We start from the raw sequence: 9,795 nt of genomic DNA on the forward strand, positions 1-9,795 counted from the left end.
AGAAACATGACCCTCCATTTCATATAGCTAAAGGTTTTACGAAATAAAGATTAAAAACCCTCTTTTGGTATAGTAGTTTTGGGCGAATTGTTTGGAACTTATATTGCATTGTATTATGGTATTTCTGTGTTGTATAGCTGATTGTTGTTGTGGTAATTGTGGCTGCTAAGGTTTGAGGGTAAAATGGAATTGTTAATAGGGCAAGTTATAGGGGAGGTGCTTCCTGATTTCCGTTAACTCCATAACTAACTAATAGACCAGTCAAGAAGAGTAAATAAGGAAATGATTCCTATGGATGCTTGGTTTTGGATTTAGGGGATGGAGATTTGAAAGTTATTAATATCAGTATTACTTTTGTGTTAAATAGGTTCATAGGATGATGAGACAAGCACGTTTAAGAAGAATCCATAAGAGGTATGTAAAGCTAAGATTTCCTTCTTTCGGCATATTTTTGACATAAGTATATAAAGCTTATATTTCCCTTCTTTTGGCATGTCTTCAAATTAAGTAGTGAATGATATGAGCTTGAGGGTAAATATACTCATAAATGCCAAGCGTAATTCACGACCCTTATTTACTTCTTAATGAAAGCACTCTTATAGTAATTAAACTAGGACTTCTCAAGCCTTCCATACGTTAGGAAGTGAGGAGTACGTAAAGTCTACCTTTATTTTCCTTTGGCAAGTATTAGTCTTAAGTGGATTGTATATGTAGTGTGGAATAATTCCAGTCATAGAACCCCGAGTATGGTTTTTCACTCTTATTCACTTCTCGACCCTAGAACTCCTACGATAATTGAGTTATGGACTTGTAAGTCTTCTACATGATGAAAAGTAGTACACGTGAAGCCTATCCCTTCCTTCTCTTGAAACAGTTTAAGGTAAGTAAAGGGATATATGATATGAGTCAGAGGTGATTCCATTTATAGGTTCCGGATATAACTCATGACTTATACTCACTTTTGGGTGATAAGAGCCTTGAAGTAGTTGAACTATAACCCTCGAGCCTCCTCCATACTGAATGATGATTGGATGTGCAAGCTCCTAGAGGATCTTTGACATATCTTGAGATAATATTAGGGTGATGTATGATATATCACTAAGGTTTACGTGCACATACATGCATTATTATATGTATAGGGATCGGGTCGTACGTTCCTCAGCACTAACGTATTATATATATAGGGATCGGGCCGTACGTTCCTCGGCACTAACCTGTTATATATATGGATCAGACCGAATACTCCTCGGCACTAACATTATTATGTTATGACAGCCTTTCCTCTTGCACGCCTTTTCATATTTTCAGTAATATAACTTCTTAGGAGACAAATGAAAGCGACTACATGTATGTGAAAATTTATGACCCATTGTGGTCCCCATGTATGAGTCTTATATTTGTTGTTACAGTTGATAGTTATATACATAGCGTCCCGGTTGGACCTCAATCGTGGCCTATGGGGATAGGTCACGATAGTAAACTTGAGATGAATCCGTATTTTGGGCAATTTCTTCCTGGTTCCAACCTTCTGACTCCTGGGGTCTTACATTTACATGTAACACTTTCTTTTTCTTTGTCTGAAGTGCAGGTTACAATAGCTCTAGAGGTGCTCAAAGGTGAAATAAAGCCAGGTGATTGTAAATGGCTAATCTATATGGGATTAGCCCAACTTTGTGTATAGATAAGATTTTCTAGGAGGAGGGGCATAAGCAAGTTGTACAGCCACATCGCAGACTGTATCCTATGATGAAATATATGGTAAGAAAAGAAATAATCAAGTTTTTTGATGGAGGCATCATATATCTTATTTCAGATAACAAGTGGGTAAGTCTAGTATAGTGTGTGCCTAAAAAGGTTGGGATGACTTTGATCACAAATGATAAGAATGAGTTGATCCCCACAAGAACAATCATTGGATGGCATATTTGCATGGACTATTACAAAGTGAATGATGTGACAAGGAAAGAACATTACCTTGTTCCCTTCATTGATCTGATGCTAGAAAAGTTGGCTGGGCAAGAGTACTACTGCTTTTGGATGGGTATTTGGGATATAACTAGATCACTATTTCTCTTGAAAACCAGGAAAAAACCACTTTCGCTTGTCCTTATGGGACATATGCTTTCAAGTGATTTTATTCGAACTGTGGAATGCTCCTGAAACTTTCCAAAGGTGTAAGATGGAGATCTTCCATGATATGTTGGAGGATTTTGTAGAGATCTTTATGGCGACTTCTCAGTCTTTGGGGAGTCCTTTGAGTTATGTTTTCAAAATAAGGACAGGGTCTTAGAAAGGTGCAAAAAGACCAAATCTTTTCCTAAACTGGAAAAAATGACATTACCTTGTGAAGGAGGGGATTGTGTTAGGGCTAAAAGTGTGCAGACAAGGGAGAGAGGTGGATAGAGCAAATATTGAGGTGATTGAGAAGCAACTTCCTCTGATTTCAGTCAAAGGTGTTTGTAATTTCTTAGGACATGCATTGTTCTATAAGAGGTTTATCAAAGTGTAAGACCCCAGAGTTAAAAAGTCAAGCAAAACAAAATTCAAGGAAATTTGGACAGTTCCTGAGTCTATGAATGAGCCTACAACTCATAAGGACTCTCATGAGATGTAGAGATGATTCGTGGAAGTGAATATGAGGCCAGAAATATAATAAGTGGGGTGTGTAGGACTATGAGTCATTTGATGACTTATGAAAGAGTCTACGACTCATAGAAGGGTGTTGTTATATAGGTCTTGGATTCTGCAACTATTCAACTCTTAGGACCTCTTTTACAACTCAATAAGACGAGTCGTAGAGAGTATTACAACTCGTAAAGATGAGGTTTATGCAAACTTTAGAGACTCAATTTTTTGGGTTTTCCCAAAACCTGTAGGATGAGTCATTCCTACAACATGTATTATGAAAGTATGATATTTTGATGGTGAAAGGTCTTACTCACATTGCATGTATGATATGAAAATAAGCTATTTTATGAATTATGAACTTATGAACAAGATTATGATTATATGTTAATTATGATTAATATATTGTGTATTCTGTGGGATTTGACTTAGCACTTAATGATGACTTAAGATGGGGGCTCGACCAACGGGTTCCTTATATAAATTCTCTTGTCTCGTAACGGCATGCCACCATAGGATTTCCTTTTTTGATTTAGCTAGTGGATCCATATATAGCATATGTACATAACCCACCTCATGGGGTATAGTCTACCTTGGGAGGGAGACACTGGGATTCCATGTTATTGCTCTCTTGGTCTTTTTATTTGTTATGGTTCCTAGCCCACATATGTACACTCTTCTTATGTACTCTTTTATGATATCAACTATGACTCTTAATGCTTTGATCATTATGGTATCCTCATGACTTTACTTATTTTCTTTTATCATATATGATATTTTATCATTGGATACTATGATTTATATTGCATGGCATGCACACATACTTAGTATATTTAAATGTACTAACGCATATTTTTTGCCTATATTATCGCATAATGTAGGGTTTGAGGATAACATTCCTTACACATGTGGCTAGTTAAGTTCCAATATGGTGAAGTTTTGGTGAGTCCTCATCCATTGAGGGCGAGTTATAAGTTTGTTCTATTTCAAAAGTCTTTTGTTATATTCATATTGAGGGTGAGCTATAGACATGTCTTTTCTCTCATTATTATTGATTAATATAGGCATTTATTGGACAAATGATAAGAGAGCGGAGTTGTGCTTGCACACTCTTTTTTTATTCATGTTTTGAGATTTTTATATGTTTTTTCTGCTTACTTTACCTTATGTATGATTATAATATGTCAAGAAGCTTGGTTGGAGTCCTTTTGAGTTTCGATCGTCGTGTTACGTCTAGGGCCTAGTTCGAGTTATGAAAAACTTGGTATAAGAGCACAAGGTTTAAGATATCTTAGGGAGTCCAACATGTCGTGTCAAGTAGAGTCTTATTCATTGGTATGAAGCACACCATATCTACAAAGCGAAGTTTATAAGGCATTTTCAGAAATCTTCACTTCTTTGATGATCTATATCGTGCGATAGAGTATACTCTAAGGCTTCATTTCCCTAACAATTGTCCTTTGCAATTTTTAGAAATGCCTCCAAGAAGAGTACCTATGCAAAAATAAGTCAATGCTAATGAGAACCAAGATTCTCTGGCCCCTCAAGGCAATGGTCCCCTACCCGACCAAGTGACTAATGTGGAGTTTTAGACTGCTATTACCATGCTAGCCAAAGTTGTAGCCAACCAAGGAGTTGTTGCTCCTCCTAATGCTCCTACTTGGTCATGGGACTTTTCAAGGATAAATCCTCCCGAATTCCATGGTTTGAAAGCTGATGAGGACCCCCAAGAGTTCATTGATGAGGTTTATAAGATACTAAGTATTATAAGGGTGACTTTAGAAGAGAAAGTAGAGTTGGCAGCCTACCAACTCAAGAGTGTTGCTTAAGTTTGGTGTGCTCAATGGAAGTTGGAGAGACTTGATGAAGGCCCTATTGATTGGAAAACTTTCAACCTTGCTTTCCTTTATTGTTTATTCCCTCTAAAGTTAAGGGAGGAAAAGGTGTTGGAATTCATCAATCTTAGGATAGGAAACATGAGTATAAGAGTTTATGGCTTCAAGTTCACCAAGCTATTTAAGTATGCTTCTTCATTGGTTGCCGGTCCACATGCCCGAATGAGCCAATTCATATCAGAGGTGTCCGACTTGGTTGGAAAGTAGTTTTATACCACTATGCTTGTCAAGGAAATGTACATATCTCAGCTCATGACTTTTGACAAACAAATTGAAGGAGAGAAACTCAAGTATATGAGAATGTGACTCTAAAATAGCCCGATATGAAGGTGAGTTCTCAAATGCTAGGATCAGTAGTCGTAGTTTCCACTCTCAATAAGGCTAAGGTTTGGGAAAGAGTTTTGATAAAGATAGGGTTCCATACCTTAAGGTTTAAAGTGGAGGCGCTCTTGCTAGTAGTCCCACATTTCCAAAGTGTGCTAAGTATGGTAAAAGTCATGTAGGAAGGAATTTGATGGGGATGGGGGTTTGCTATGGATGTTTCAAGATAGGACACAACTAATTTGATTTCCCTCATATTGCCAAAAAAAAGGTAGAGAAGGTCTTCCTCAAGGCTAAGTAGCTCAAGGAGGTCAAGTCCAACAAGGTGCCCAAGCTCAATCAAAGGGTGACCAATGCAAAAACTGATTTTATGCTCTCCATGCTAGGCAAGATGTTGAGGACTCTCCCGATCTGCTCAAATGTATGTTATGGTTCTTTAACTTTGATGTTTATGTATTTCTTAATACGGGTGTCAATTTGTATTTTGTTACTCCTTACCTTGCTACAAGATTTAATGTGTTCCCCAAAGTCTTGTTAAAGTATTTTTCAGTTTGTACTCCCATTGTTGATTAGGTGTTAGCTAGGAGAATTTATAGAAATTGTCCCATGTCGGTCTTGCATAAAGTTATCCCTTGTGATCTTGTTGAACTAGACATGAATGATTTTGACTATTCTTGGTATGGATTGTCACATGCCTCCATGCATCTATTGATTCTAGAACCCGTAGGATCAAGTTTCAATTTCCAAATGAGCCTATTATTGAATAGAAGGGTAATGATTCGGTGGTGAAGGATCGATGTATCTCATGTCTTAAGCCTAGAAAATGATTTCAAATGGGTGCATATAACATATAGTGCGAGTTAGGGATGTTAATTCCAAAAATCCAATTGTTGAGCTAGTCTATATAGTTAATGAGTTTCCCAATGTATTTCCTGATGATTTACTCAGTGTTCCTCCCAAAATGAAAATTGAATTTGGCATAGATCTTCTTCCCAATACTCAAACTATTTTTATTCCTACTTACCGTATAACTCCAGCGAAACTTAAGAAATTGAAAGAGAAATTAAAAGACTTATAAGATAAGGGCTTCATAAGGACAAGTAATCCACCATGGGGTGTTCCCATGTTGTTTGTTAGAAATAAGGACGGGTTGCTCTGAATGTGTATATACTATTTGCAATTGACTAAGGTGATCGTAAAGAACAAATATCCAATTTCGATGACAGATGATTTATTTGATCAACTCCAAGGGGAAAGTTACTTCTCAAAAATTGATCTCTATTTCTGTTATCATCAACTAAGGGTAAGGGTGTGTGATATTCCCAAAACGACATTTCAAACAAGGTATGGCCATTTTGAGTTCTTAGTCATGTCATTTTGGTTGACTAATGTTCTCTCTATTTTCATGGATTTGATGAATCAAATTTTTAGTCCATACTTGGACATGTTTGTGGTTGTGTTTATTTATGCCATTTTGATTTACTATATGAATGAGGAAGATCATATGGATCACTTGAGGATTGTGTTGCAAACGTTGAGGGACAAACAACTATTTGCCAAGTTTAGTAAATGCAAATTTTTGCTAAGAAAAGTTGCATTCCTTGGTCAGATTATTTCCGGTGATGCATTATGGTCAATCTAAAGAAAATAGAGGCACGGAATAATTAGCCTAGACCATTGTCTTCTTTGGATATTAGAAGTTTTTGGGCTTTTCCAAATACTATAAGAGGTTTGTTGAAGGATATTCTTCTATTGTTTCGCCTTTGACTAGGTTTACCCAAAAGAAAGTGAAGTTCCAATAGTTGAATGAATGTGAAAAGAGTTTCCAAATATTGAAGGATTGCCTTATGTCGGATCCTATTTTGACAATGCCCAAAGTTTTGGATGGATTTATTATTTATTGTGATGCCTCACATGTTGGTTTGGGTTGTGTTTTGATGCAACATGGTAAAGTTATAGCATATGCCTTTAGGAAAATTAAGCTGCATGAACAGAACTATCCAATTCCATGATCTTGAACTTGTGGAGTTTGTGCTTGCTTTGAAAATATGGCGTCATTATCTTTATTGAGTGCGTGTTGATGTGTTTACTAACTAAAAAAGCTTGCAATATATAGTTAGCCAAAAGAACTTGAACCTTAGGCAAATAATATGGATTGAACATCTAAAGGACTATGATATGAGTGTATTTTACCACCCGAGTAAAGCTAATGTTTTTGCAGATGATTTTAATTGGTTGTTTATGGACAGTGTTGCTTATTTTGAGGAAGTTAAGAAAGAGGTTGTTAAAGATGTTTATAAATTGACACTTTTAGGTATTCGTTTGGTTTATTCTAAAGATGAGGGTTTTCTTGTGCATAATGGCTCGGACTCATCTCTTGTAGAGTATGTTAAGGCAAAAGAAGACCATGATCCGACTTTGGTTAAATTTGAGAAGTCAGTTGCCAAAAACACCATTGAGGCTTTCTCCCAAGGGGGAGATAGGGCACTTTGTTACCAAGGTTGTTTATATGTGCCTAATGTTGATGGCTTAAGAGAGTTGATATTGAATGAGGCCCATAGTTCTCGGTGTTTGATCCACCTGGGTTCTACCAGGAAATATTGTAATTTAACAGAAGTCTATTGGTAGATTGACATGAAAAAGGACATAGCAGAATTTATGGATAAGGTTCCAAATTGTCAACAAGTTAAAGTTCAGCATCAAAAATTGGGAGGTTTAGATAAAAATATTGAAATTCCTACTTGGAAGTGGGAAGATGTGAATATGGAATTTGTGACGAGTTTGCCTCGTATTAGAAGGTAATATGATTTTATTTGAGTTACTGTGGACTGAATGACTAAGTAGAAATATTTTCTATTGGTTAAGAATTTCTATGGGGACGACGACTATGCTAAGTTGTATATTAGTGAATTGGTGAAACCTCGTGGTGATCCTTTATCTATATTAGACCGAGATACTCAATTCACTTTACATTTTCGGAGGTCACTTCAAAAGTGTCTTGGTACGAAAGTCAAGCTAAGTACTATTTTTCATCTTTAAATTGATGGACAAGACGAAAGAACGATCCAAACTTTAGAAGATATGTTGAGGTTGTGTGTGATTGATTTTAAAGGAAGATGGGATGAGCATTTTCTATTGATTGAGTTTTCCTACAATAATATTATCACTCTAGCATCCAAAAGGCTCCTTTTGAAGCCTTGTATGGAAGAAGATGTAGGTCTCCGATGGGATGGTTCTAAGTGTGTGAGATGGCGTTGTTTGATCCCGATTTGGTATTAGATACAATGGAGAAAGTATTTTTCATAAGAGATATATTAAAGATGAATAAAAGTTGTCAAAAGTCCAATTCAGACATTAGAAGAAGAGATCTTGACTTTGATGTGGATGATTGGGTCTATTTGAAGGTTTCACCAAGGAAGAGTGTAATGTATTTTTGTAAGAAAGGGAAATTTAGTCCTAGATATGTAGGACCTTATACGATATTGAAGCGTGTGGGCAAGGTAGCATATGAGTTACAAATGCCATTTGAGTTGGCTATGGTTTATTCGGTGTTTCATGTGTTGATGTTAAGAAAGTTTGTGGGTGATCCAAACTCTATTGTGCCATTGGAGAATGTGAATGTTGAAGGGAATTTGACTTATGAGGAGGTTCCGGTGGAAAGTGTAGACTAGCAAGTGAATAGATTAAGGAACAAAGATGTTGCATCTCTCAAGGTGTTGTCGAGAAATCAACCAAGTAGAGAGTGCTACATGGGAACTAGAAACAGACATGATAAAGTGTTATCCATATCTCTTTCCTTCCACTCAAGCCTAAGTTACTAAAGTTATTCATGTTCAGATACATCAAATACCTACATTTCAGTTTCCGTATATCTTTAATATGCATGCATGTTCATGAAGTTGGTTTTAAAGTCATGATTTATATTAAGTTTTGAAAATCTTATGGTTTACACTTTTCTATATGTCATTGCATTCATGTTAGGTTGCTAGTCCTTGTTCAGTGTCTTTCTATATTAGTTGAATCTCATTTGAGGATGAACGTTCTCAAGGGTGGGAGATATTATAAGATCCTGAAAGTTGAAAAGTCGAATGAAAGAAATATGAAGGAAATTTGGACAGTTTCTGAGTGTATGGCTTGTGGGGACTCTTACGAGTCATAGTGATGACTAATAGAAGTGAATCTGAGGCATGAAATATGATAAGTGGGGTGTGTAGGACTACAAATCATTTGATGACTTATGAAAGAGTCTACAACTCGTAAAAGGGATACCTGCAGGACGAGTCATTCCTACTACTCATCAAACCCTATACGAATTGTAAGAACCCTATTCGTAGGTCAAAAAATTAGATTTAATGAAGGTTGTTTTCGTATTTTCCCAAGTTTGGTTCAATGAACCTAGACACCTTTATGGCGAAGTTCATAGAACATATATACTCAACTCTTAAAATTCCATTCCTATTCTAAATTCATTCTCAAATTTCTCTAAGGCAAGACTAAGTAATTTTCTCATGGTTCTCCTATAGTTTCTAGCTAGAATTTCAAATTCATCAAGGTTTCTCTTCAGTTCTGGGTTGATTTCATTGAGGTATGTGATGATTGATTTGTTCCTTTCACCCATGGAGTCCCGAGCCTCTTCTAAATTTATATTCATAATTATCAATTCAAAAGTCCTAATTTCAATGATTATGCATTTGATTCCCTTACTTATGATGAATCTTATGATATTTGATTAAATTACTTATCAAATTGATATTATTTTCATGAATTGTATATGGGTTGATAAGAGAAGTATGAAGTATATTCATGCATGTTTCCAAACCTATTTGATGGTTTTCAAAGCAAATTTTCTATGTATTAAAGATTTACCCCAAGATACAAGTATGAATTATGGTACAGATTTCAGTTATGATGAAGATATCAATTTCCTACAAGTTATGGAAAAGGTGACTTAGTA

Source organism: Solanum dulcamara, chromosome 7, assembly GCF_947179165.1.
Source record: "Solanum dulcamara chromosome 7, daSolDulc1.2, whole genome shotgun sequence".
Lineage (NCBI taxonomy): Eukaryota > Viridiplantae > Streptophyta > Magnoliopsida > Solanales > Solanaceae > Solanum > Solanum dulcamara.